Consider the following 12,968-nt stretch of genomic DNA (forward strand, 5'->3'; position numbering starts at 1 on the left):
ATATAGCATTGGCTGAAAAATTGAAAAAAAACCCTAAAGTGGAGACAACTATTAAAAGTGGGAGGGTTTAGGGTTTTTTCCTAATTTTTCAGCCAATGAATGCTATATTGAAGAATAGGGGCAAAACAGGAATAAAGTGGAGTTTTATGGTTTTTTTTTGTAAAATCACATTGACCGAAAGCTGCTGTCGATTCCCCTTTCTATAAAGTAGCAATAAGGAAAATCACTTGGGAAAAACCTTAGTAAGAGAAAAAAAGTATAGCGCGTATTTTACTCCTCCGGATAAAAATCTTGTTTCAAATATTTGAGTCTCCGCATTCCAATCTTGTATACCATTTTCTCAAAAGTTGAAGTTAGCAAAGATTTAGTGAATAAATCTGCTGGATTATTACTTGAACGGATTTGTTGCACATCAATGTCACCATTTTTTTGAAGATCATGTGTGTAGAATAATTTTGGTGAAATGTGCTTTGTTCTATCTTTTTTTATAAATCCTCCCTGTAATTGGGCTATGGATGCAGCATTGTCTTCGTATAAAATTGTGGATCTTTTATCACATTCCAAACCACATTTTTCTTGAATAAAATGAATCACTGATCTCACCCATACACATTCTATACTTGCTTTATGAATAGCTATTATCTCAGTATGATTTGAAGAAATAGCAACAATAGATTATTTTGTGGAGCGCAATGATATAACAGTACCTCCACATGTAAATACGTACCCGATTTGAGATCGAACTTTATGTGGATCAGATAAATAACCTGCATCTGCATAACCAACAAGATCTGCACTACCTTTATTAGAATAAAATAAACACATAAGTGTTCCTTTTAAATATCATGATATATGCTTAATCCCGTTCCAATGTCTTTGTGTAGGAGAAGAGTTATATCTTGCTAGTAACACCACCACCAATAACAACTCAGTATAATCTCAGTAGTGGGGTCTGGAGAGGGTAGTGTGTACGCAGACCTTATGTTACAACCCAAATTCGCATACCATAGATCACGCCATAAGTTAGTCGACGTAAATCCAAGAAGAGATTATCTTTGAGATGACAAGAAGTTAATCCTATTGGTCTTAAACGATACAAGGGTGTATAAGAGTGGTTAACAAGTATTAGAAGTTAAACGAATCAAGGATGTTATAACCCGTATTTTCGGGTAACACTAGAGGTGATTAACTGTCCCAAGAGGTCTTGTTTTAATGTATTTGAATCATATAATATCCGTATCATAAGTCTTGAAGTCAAGCGAGTTATGAAACAAAAGTCGATAAAGGTTGTCGCAACTTAGGTTTATAATTTTACTTAAACTTTAGGTCAAATGTTACTGCATTTTTCTCCCAATGTGCTTGGAATTATGGGGTAATATACCTATCAAATTGAAGATCTATGAGTCTAGTTTTCAATGCATTAAACCGTTCATCGATACGATCTCGGAATAGAGAGATATTCGCATTTTTGCGAGAGTGCGCTAAGCTGCTCTCTATGGGGCCCACAAAGGCGGTTTAAGACATATGGACATATATAAGATACCTCAACCCCGTTTTAAGTCATTATGTTTCAGTATATTCAGACCTTATAACCCTAAAAATAGTCTCTCAAGGTTCTCTCATGATCCAAGACCCAAACAAAGGGCAAACAACACAAATCAAATGTCGGGAATCCCGTGGCGCTAGTAAGTTTCTTGTTCTTCTTGTTGTTGCTGATTTTTGTGTTGTTCCAGCTCGTGTGGGAGGTTTTTTTAAGTGTTTTATGTTCTGTAAATACACCTTCAAGTTTTTAATATCAACCCTAGGTGATTTCATGTCTTCTAAAGTAATTCTAGTGCCGAAAAACCCGAATTAATTGCTAGTTTCGCTTCCTTGTTCTTGTGGCAGAATTGAAGGGATATTTCGTGGAAAATTAAGGTCAAATTGGAGTTGTTCTTTCTGTTTAAAGGTAAGGAACCTCTTACTCTATATATATTTAAGATTATCCAAGTTGTGGCTAAGTCGTTGATGCTAGAACTTGTGAAATATATATCGAAAGGCTTGGTAGTAATGTTGTTAGTTGGTGGACTGTTTTGGAGGCTCAATATGATTATTAATGATGTTGTTTGGGCTGTTTGGTGATTGTATTGACTTGTGGGAAGTCATATAAATAGGGGAGGTGCTGTCCGTTTCATCGTAAAATAGGTTACGGTCGATACATAATAGTTACGACGCTTAAACGATAATGATAGTGTCATTTCTCTCATTGTAGACTAAAAGGTCGTGACATTTGCATAGCTTGAGGTTGGTCAGTATATACAAGATATGTGAGGCTATCCCCTTCATTCTTTTGCACGACTCCGATTGTACATAATGTAATGAACGAGCTCCCAAAGATACTCTACTCTTAGAAGCTAGCAGTACTTACATTGCTGCCCTTCTTATGAAACGATTGATATTGATGTTACTTCTCTTATTCTTATATTATCAATGTTGTTGGTAGTTCCTTATTCTTATAAGATTCTTGATGAAGAGTTAATCCTAATAACGTGTACGAAGGATACCGACCTTACGTCACTCCGAAAGGTTCAAAATGTGATTCCAATGAGTCCAGCATGCATCATATATATGTATCTATTTTACTCTACCGAGCCGCGCTATAGTCGGCCGGGTATGGCACCTATTGTGCAACCACTGATCAGTTGGGTTTTACCGAGCTCCACGTGGCCGGGTACGATTCTACCGAGCCCTATGATGGCCGGGTACGTTTTACCGAGCCTATTACGGCAGGGTACGATATGATGATGATGATGCCCACAAAGGCGTATGTTTTAAAAGTTTATGTATATATATATGTATGTATCATGTATTTCATGTCAGTAGCCCTCAGAGGTACCCAGATGTCACAGGTTGTATATTCCCTATCACTGTTTACATTATTGTTCTTACTTATGCTTTCCTACCTTACATACTCAGTACTTTATTCGTACTGACGCCCTTTTTATTTGTGGACGCTGCATGTCGTGCTGCAGGTCCTGATAGACGGGTAGACGCAGCTCCCCCATCACAGTAGGCTATCCAGTTCAGCGGTTATTGGCGAGATCCCTTCTCCGGACTTGCCGTGGTCTTGGTATGCATTTTTGTTATAGACATTATCGGTATGTCAGGGCCCTGTTCCGGCAATGTTGTAGCACTTATGTTCTTTTAGAGGCTCATAAACAGGTGTCGACTCATGTATGGTTTGGAATGCCTTGTCGGCTGATTTTTGTTGTATAGTCTTTCATGGCACCATGGTAGCTCGTACCTTATATATAGTTTTTTGACAGTCTTGTCATCCCATGTTACGTATGTTCATGACATTATCTTTCATTATTGGATGTTCATGATCCATGTCTACCATTTATATTGGTCTTGTCGGCCCTTAAAGATAATAAGGAAGGTTAGATAAAATGTACGTTGGTGCTCGGCAAGTATGGCCCGGGTTCTAGTCATGACCTTCCAGTTGGGTCGTGGCAAACTTGGTATCAGAGCAAGTCTGTCCTAGGGGATGTCTATGAGCCTGTCTAGTAGAGTTTTGATTATGGATGTGTAGCGCGCCATATTTATAATCAGGAGGCTACGTGACATCTAGGGTTGTTACCTTGTTCCTGAATCTAGATCGTGCGTAGAGTTGAGTCGTAAGTGTTCATATCTAATATTCACCTTATTTTCTTTCAGCGATGCCTTCGACTAGGAAGCAAGCGATTAGTAAACGGCTTGATACAGCTGTGGGAGAGGGTGACATTCAGGTGCCTCCAGCCAGAGCATGCCAAAGTGAGGCTCAGAGTGAGATGCCGTCTCATACCTCTCCGTCTCCTCCAGAGGATATTAGGAGGCACCCAGTACATCCAGTTCCCCCGTCTGGCACTACAGACCATGATATGCACAATGCGGTGCAGTTGTTGACTAGCTTGGTAGCTGCTCAGGCTCAGAGGCAGAATACCGGTGCTGCTGATAAACCGGTTAGTGCAAGAGTTCGTGATTTTATTAATCTAGACCCTCCAGTGTTTACCTGATCAGACCCCAAGGAGGACCCACAAACATTTATTGATCAGGTTCATCGTACATTGCGGGTTATGCATGCTAGTGATACGGAGGCAGTAAAGTTGGCTTCTTATCGGTTACGGGATTTAGCGGTTTTCTGGTATGATAGTTGGGAGAGATCTAGGGGTCCGAATGCTCCTCCAGCCGTGTGGAAGGAATTTTCTGAGGCCTTTCTTCATCACTACTTGCCAGTTGAGATATGACGAGCTAGAGCTGATAAGTTCTTGAACCTTCGACATGGTAATATGAGTGTACGAGAGTATAGTATACAGTTTGATTCTTTAGTAAGGTATTCTCCCCATATGGTGTCCGAGATGAGTGATAGGGTGCATCTGTTCGTGAACGGGTTGGGACCACATCTGATAAATGAGTGCACAACAGCCTCCTTGGTAGAGGGCATGGATATTTCCCGTATTCAGGCTTATGCCCAGACCCTAGAGGATCTTAAGCGCCAGCAAAGGGCAGATAGGGAGCAGGATAGGGGCCAGCATAAGAGGGCGAGATTTGCAGGGTATTCTGATAAGTTCAGATGCAGTATCAGGCCTCAATCTTCGAGGAGTTCGGCGCCACCTGTAGCTAGTGCTCCCCTACAGTTTCAGAGGCCTCGGTATGATCGATTTACCTATTCTGGTTCAGGTCAGAGTTCAAGGGCATCAGGCTCACAATTTCATAGAGATACTAGTCAGACGAGACCCCCAACACCTCGTTGTGATCAGTGCGGCAAGGCCCACTTTGGACTGTGCCGTCGAGGTTCCGATGCGTGCTATTCTTGCGGACAACGTGGCCATATGATGCGGGATTGTCCTAACAGAGGAGGTGGTGGTATGGCTCAACCGACTGGATATGTGTCTAGTTCTTCCTCATCAGTTCGACCTCCAGCACAAGGTTTTCAACAGTCGACAGGTCGTGGTAGAGGTAGAGGTTCAGTGCCGAGTTCGAGTGGTGCTCAAAATCGAACCTATGCTCTAGTAGGTCGACAAGATCTCGAGTCATCTCCGGATGTTGTTACAGGTATATTGTCTGTGTTTTCTTATGATGTATATGCCCTAATTGATCCAGGATCTACCTTATCATATGTTACACCCTTTGTGGCTAATAAGTTTGGCATTGAACCTGAATTGATAAGTAAACCACTTGCGGTATCCACTCCGATAGGAGATTCTGTGATTGCTAGAAGGGTATATAAAGGTTGCACTGTGATGATTTGTAGTCGTCAAACCTCGGCAAATTTATTTGAGTTAGAAATGGTTGATTTCGATGTGATAATGGGAATGGACTGGTTGGCCTCATGCTATGCAAATGTTGACTGTCGTATGAAGATGGTTAGGTTTCAGTTTCCGGGTGAACCCGCCATTGAATGGAAGGGGAACATTGCTACGCCGAAAGGTAGGTTTATTTCCTATCTTAAGGCAAGGAAGATGATCTCAAAAGGTTATATTTATCATCTTGTTCGTGTTAGGGATGCGGAGGCGAAGCCGCCTAAGCTACAATCAATCCCCGTGGTCAATGAATTTCTAGATGTTTTCCCAGATGAACTCTCAGGCTTTCCTCCTGAAAGGGAGATTGAGTTTAGCATTGATGCGTTGCCTGACACTCAACCGATCTCTATCCCTCCATACAGGATGGCCCCGGTAGAGTTGCGAGAATTGAAGGCGCAGTTGAAGGACTTGCTGGATAAGGGTTTCATTAGGCCTAGCACTTCACCTTGGGGTGCACCAGTCTTGTTCGTATGGAAGAAAGATGGGTCGTTAAGGATGTGTATCAATTATCGACAGTTGAATAAGTTTACAATAAAGAACAAGTATCCACTTCCAAGGATTGATGACCTGTTTGACCAACTCCAGGGTGCCAAGTATTTCTCCAAGATTGACTTGCGTTCAGGGTATCATCAGGTAAGGGTTAAGGAGAAGGATATTCCAAAGACGGCCTTCCGGACAAGATATGGGCACTTTGAGTTCTTGGTGATGTCGTTCGGGCTAACAAATGCCCCAACAGCTTTTATGGATCTCATGAATAGTGTATTCAGGCCCTATCTTGATGTGTTCGTGATCGTATTCATTGATGACATTCTGGTGTATTCTCGTTCGGAGGCGGAACATGCGGGCCACTTGCGGATAGTATTACAGACCCTTCAGGATCATAAGTTATATGCTAAGCTCTCTAAATGTGAATTCTGGCTGAACTCAGTAGCATTCCTTGGCCATGTGATATCTGATGAGGGGTATTAGTGTCGACACTCAGAAGATCGATGCAGTGAAGAATTGGCCGAGACCTACAACACCGTCAGAAGTCCGCAGCTTCCTGGGGCTAGCAGGATATTATAGGCGATTTGTAGAAGGGTTTTCCTCTATATCAGCACCATTGACTAAGTTAACACAGAAAGCTACCAAGTTCAAGTGGTCTGATGCTTGTGAACATAGTTTTCAGGAGCTAAAGAATCGATTGACATCTGCGCCAGTGCTCACTCTTCCAGAAGGAACAGAAGGTTATATGGTATATTGTGATGCCTCAGGTATAGGTTTGGGGTGCGTATTGATGCAACGTGGGAAGGTGATTGCTTATGCATCAAGACAATTGAAGAAGCATGAAAAGAATTACCCGACTCATGATTTGGAATTGGCTGCAGTAATATATGCTTTGAAGATATGGCGGCACTACTTATACGGCGTCCATGTTGACATCTACACAGATCACAAGAGTTTACAATACATCTTCAAGCAGAAGGAGTTGAATTTGAGGCAGCGTAGGTGGCTTGAATTACTGAAAGACTATGACGTCGAGATATTGTACCATCCCGGTAAAGCCAATGTTGTGGCAGACGCTCTCAGCCGTAAGTCAATGGGAAGCTTAATACATATTGAGGCAGGTAGACAAGGGTTGACCAAAGAGCTTCACCAGCTGGCCAATATGAGAATCAGATTGTTGGACTCTGATGACGGAGGTGTTACTGTACAGAATACAGCAGAATCATCTTTGGTAGCCGAGGTAAAAGCACGGCAATATGAAGATCCTACCTTAGTAAGATTGAGAGAGGGAATTCAGCAGTGTAAGATTACAGCTTTCAAGATCGGAGGAGATGGGACACTGAGATACCAGGGCCGATTATGTGTGCCTAGTGTGGCAGGGTTGCGAGAGAAGATTATGATTGAGATTTATCAGTCCCGATATTCTATCCATCCTGTCTCGACAAAGATGTATCATGACGTTAATGAGCAGTATTGGTGGGATAACATGAAGAAGTCTATTGCAGAATTTATAGCCCAGTGTCCTAATTGTCAACAAGTAAAGATCGAGCATTAGAAACCCAGTGGATTGATTCAGAATATAGAGATTCCGACCTGGAAATGAGAGGTGATTAATATGGACTTCATTATTGGATTACCTCGCTCTTATCATAAGTTTGACTCCATCTGGGTGATAGTTGATCGACTTACAAAATCTGCCCATTTTCTACCAGTTAAGACAACTTACACGGCTGAAGATTATGCAAAGTTGTATATCAAGGAGATTGTTAGGCTTCATGGTGTGCCGGTATCTATTATATCAGACCGAGGAGCTCAATTTACGGCTAACTTTTGGAGGTCTTTTCAGAAGGGTTTAGGCACACAAGTAAATCTCAGCACTGCATTCCATCCGCAGACTGACGGACAGGCTGAACGTACCATCCAGACGCTTGAAGATATGCTACGAGCATGTGTTCTAGATTTCAAGGGGAATTGGGATGACCATCTGGCACTTATAGAATTTGCCTACAATAATAGCTACCATTCCAGTATTAAAATGGCCCCGTATGAGGCACTGTACGGGAGGAGATGTAGATCACCAGTTGGATGGTTCGAAGTCGGTGAGACAGAATTATATGGGCCAGATTTGATTCACCAAGCCATTGAGAAGGTGAAAGTGATACAAGAGCGACTGAGGACGGCACAAAGCAGGCAAAAGTCTTATTCCGACGTCCGACGTCGTGATCTGGAATTTGAGGTTGGTGATTGGGTTTTCCTGAAGATCTCGCCGATGAAGGGTGTTATGCGTTTTGGGAAGAAGGGTAAGTTGAGTCCGCGGTATATTGGGCCGTACAAAATTCTTCGACGAATTGGACAGGTTGCTTACGAGTTAGAATTGCCATCTGAATTGGAATTTGTCCACCCGGTATTCCATGTATCTATGTTGAGGAAATGTATTGGAGACCCTTCTCGGGTCGTCCCTATCAAAGATGTACAAGTTACAAAGGATCTATCATATGATGAAGTGCCAGTGGCTATATTAGATCGACAAGTCCGCAAGCTGAGAACAAAGGATGTAGCTTCCGTGAAAGTATTATGGAGGAACAAGAATATAGAAGAAATAACATGGGAAGCAGAAGAGGAGATGAAGTCTAAATACCCTTACCTATTCAAGAGTGAAGATAACGAGGATGCCGGGAGAAAAAAGGACGCATTATAAGGTGAAACGGCTCTATGAGGTAAGCAATAGCTTGTGAATACTCTATTTTTTAATACAAAATGGTGATATGCAGATAATGTACATATCTATAATGCTTTGTATAGTCTTGTAAGGCCATAGGTTGGGTTTAACTGCTTGCAAGTTTGGCTAGTGTCTATTTTATAGGGGAAACTCAGCCGGAAATCTCCGTCGGAATCCACGATGAGTTAGACACCACATAAACCCTTACATTCGAGGACGAATGTTCCTAAGGGGGAGAGGGTGTTACAACCCAAATTCGCATACCATAGATCACGCCATAAGTTAGTCGACATAAATCTAAGAAGAGATTATCTTTGAGATGATAAGAAGTTAATCATATTGGTCTTAAACGATACAAGGGTGTATAAGAGTGGTTAACAAGTATTAGAAGTTAAACGAATCAAGGATGTTGTAACCCGTATTTTCAGGTAAACTAGAGGTGATTAACTATCCCAAGAGGTCTTGTTTTAATGTATTTGAATCATATAATATCCGTATCATAAGTATTGAAGTCAAGCGAGTTATGAAACAAAAGTCGATAAAGGTTGTCGCAACTTAGGTTTATAATTTTACTTAAACTTTAGGTCAAATGTTACTGCATTTTTCTCCCAATGTGCTTGGAATTATGGGGTGATATACCTATCCAATTGAAGATCTATGAGTCTAGTTTCCAACGCATTAAACCGTTCGTCGATACGATCTCGGAATAGAGAGATATTCGCGTTTTTGCGAGAGTGCACTAAGCTGCTCTCTATGGGGCCCACAAAGGCGGTTTAAGACATATGAACATATATAAGATACCTCAACCCCGTTTTAAGTCATTATGTTTCAGTATATTCAGACCTTATAACCCTAAAAATAGTCTCTCAAGGTTCTCTCATGATCCAAGACCCAAACAAAGGGCAAACAACACAAATCAAATGTCGGGAATCCCGTGGCGCTAGTAAGTTTCTTGTTCTTCTTGTTGTTGCTGATTTTTGTGTTGTTCCAGCTCGTGTGGGAGGTTTTTTTAAGTGTTTTATGTTCTGTAAATACACCTTCAAGTTTTTAATATCAACCCTAGGTGATTTCATGTCTTCTAAAGTAATTCTAGTACCGAAAAACCCGAATTAATTGCTAGTTTCGCTTCCTTGTTCTTGTGGCAGAATTGAAGGGATATTTCGTGGAAAATTAAGGTCAAATTGGAGTTGTTCTTTCTGTTTAAAGGTAAGGAACCTCTTACTCTATATATATTTAAGATTATCCAAGTTGTGGCTAAGTCGTTGATGCTAGAACTTGTGAAATATATATCGAAAGGCTTGGTAGTAATGTTGTTAGTTGGTGGACTATTTTGGAGGCTCAATATGATTATTAATGATGTTGTTTGGGCTGTTTGGTGATTTTATTGACTTGTGGTAAGTCATATAAATAGGGGAGGTGCTGTCCGTTTCATCGTAAAATAGGTTGCGGTCGATACATAATAGTTACGACGCTTAAACGATAATGATAGTGTCATTTCTCTTATTGTAGACTAAGGAGTCGTGACATTTGCATAGCTTGAGGTTGGGCAGTATATACAAGGTATGTGAGGCTATCCCCTTCATTCTTTTGCACGACTCCGATTGTACATAATGTAATGAACGAGCTCCCAAAGATACTCTACTCTTAGAAGCTAGCAGTACTTACATTGCTGCCCTTCTTATGAAACGATTGATATTGATGTTACTTCTCTTATTCTTATATTATCAATGTTGTTGGTAGTTCCTTATTCTTATAAGATTCTTGATGAAGAGTTAATCCTAATAACGTGTACGAAGGATACCAACCTTACGTCACTCCGAAAGGTTCAAAATGTGATTCCAATGAGTCCAGCATGCATCATATATATGTATCTATTTTACTCTACCGAGCCGCGCTATAGTCGGCCGGGTATGGCACCTATTGTGCAACCACTGATCAGTTGGGTTTTACCGAGCTCCACGTGGCCGGGTACGATTCTACCGAGCCCTATGATGGCCGGGTACGTTTTACCGAGCCTATTACGGCCGGATACGATATGATGATGATGATGCGCACAAAGGCATATGTTTTAAAAGTTTATGTATATATATATGTATGTATCATGTATTTCATGTCAGTAGCCCTCAGAGGTACCCAGATGTCACAGGTTGTATATTCCCTATCACTGTTTACATTATTGTTCTTACTTATGCTTTCCTACCTTACATACTCAGTACTTTATTCGTACTGACGTCCTTTTTATTTGTGGACGGTGCATGTCGTGCTACAGGTCCTGATAGACGGGTAGACGCAGCTCCCCCATCACAGTAGGCTATCCGATTCAGCGGTTATTGGCGAGATCCCTTCTCCGGACTTGCCGTGGTCTTGGTATGCATTTTTGTTATCGACATTATGGGTATGTCGGGGCCCTGTTCCGGCAATGTTGTAGCACTTATGTTCTTTTAGAGGCTCATAGACAGGTGTCGACTCATGTATGGTTTGGAATGCCTTGTCGGCTGATTTTTGTTGTATAGTCTTTCATGGCACCATGGTAGCTCGTACCTTATATATAGTTTCTTGACAGTCTTGTCGTCCCATGTTACGTATGTTCATGACATTATCTTTCATTGTTGGATGTTCATGATCCATGTCTACCATTTATATTGGTCTTGTCGGCCCTTAAAGATAATAAGGAAGGTTAGATAAAATGTACGTTGGTGCTCGGCAAGTATGGCCCGGGTTCTAGTCATGACCTTCCAGTTGGGTCGTGACACCTTACCCCTACCCTGTGGTAGAGAGGCTGTTTCCGATAGACTCTTAGCTCCCCTCCCTCCAAGAACTCCCCATTTGCTCTTGGGGTGACTCGAATTCATAATCTCTTGGTTGGAAGTGGAGGGTGCTTACCACTAGAGCAACTCACTCTCGCTAGTACATTAACAGAAAATGCTATGCGAGGCCTTGTAGCATTAGCAAGATACATAAGTGCACCAATTGCACTAAGATAAGATATTTCGGGACCAAGGAGTTCCTCATCCTCTTCTGGAGGTCGGAACAAATCCTTATTCACTTCAAGTGATCGAACAACCATTGATGTACTCAATGGGTGTGCTTTGTCCATGTAAAAGCGTTTTAAAACCCTTTCTGTATAGACAGATTGATAGATAAAGACCCTGTATGTTAATGTTCAATTTACAGACCAAGACAAAGTTTTGTCTTTTTAAGATCTTTCATCTCAAATTCTTTCTTAAGATATTCAATTGCCTTTTGGAGCTCTTCTAGAGTTCCAACAAGATTTATGTCATCAACATAAACAGCAAGTATAACAAATTCTGATGTCATTTTCTTTATAAAAATACATGGACAGATAACATCATTTATGTAACCTTCTTTCATCAAATATGTACTGAGAAGATTATATCACATGCGCCCAAATTGATTTAAACCGTACAAAGATCTTTGTAATCTGATTGAGTACATTTCACGATACTTTGAACTATATGCTTCAAACATTTTAAATCTTTCAGGGATCTTCATATAGACTTAATCAAATGAGTCATTTAGGGTATGCCTTGCATTTAGATGGCATGAAATCTTTAGGTGTTTGGACTACAAGTCCGATCCTCACAATTTTTTACAATATTATAAACTATATTGTATCAAATATATCGTCGGCGATCATTTTGTATCAGTTCCTAAGCGACATAACTTGTTGAGATCTCATCACTTTTTTTTTTTTTAGGTACCTGAACTTCTTCTGAAGTTTCATGAAATGTTATGTCGTGGGCTCTTCTAGAGCTCATATCCTCATTATGATCATTTCAATCATTTGCTCCTATCATTTTTCAAGAATTGTTACCTTCGGAGCCGATCGGTTTACTACGCTTCATACGTGCAGTAAACTTTATCCTTCAGGGATTTTAATTTTAATAGGAGCATTTGCAACTGAAATATGATATTTAATTTTGAATCAGCAAATGCTTCTGGTATTTGATTTGAATTATCTTCTAAGTGAGGATCATATTAATGATAATTCGATTCATATAGCATATTTTTCACCTGTTTATTTCATCCCCAAATGTTAGAAAAACTAACACATATCCCCAATCTTCTTTGTGAAACCTATCTTTGTGCATTGTGGTAGAGATATTAATCAAATACCACACATCAAAAGTTATTAGATAGTAAAAATATTTGGTTTCTGATCCTAAACCAATTGTGAGGGGAGGACTTATCATATATTGTTGGTCTGATGCATACAAGTGCTGCTGTATGTAATTTAGAAAATCTTAGACCAACACATGAGGCTTTGTTCTCATAAGAAATAGTTTAGCCATTAATACGAGGTATTCAATGCTAAACTAGCTTGTATATAAACCAGCATCATCAAGATGAATTATCTTGATTTCATAATATGAAAATTATGCTTTTAATTGAGAAAAGCAATTTCAAATGCCAAACTGCAG

The sequence above is a fragment of the Nicotiana tomentosiformis genome, chromosome 4, assembly GCF_000390325.3.
Source record: "Nicotiana tomentosiformis chromosome 4, ASM39032v3, whole genome shotgun sequence".
Taxonomy (NCBI): Eukaryota; Viridiplantae; Streptophyta; class Magnoliopsida; order Solanales; family Solanaceae; genus Nicotiana; species Nicotiana tomentosiformis.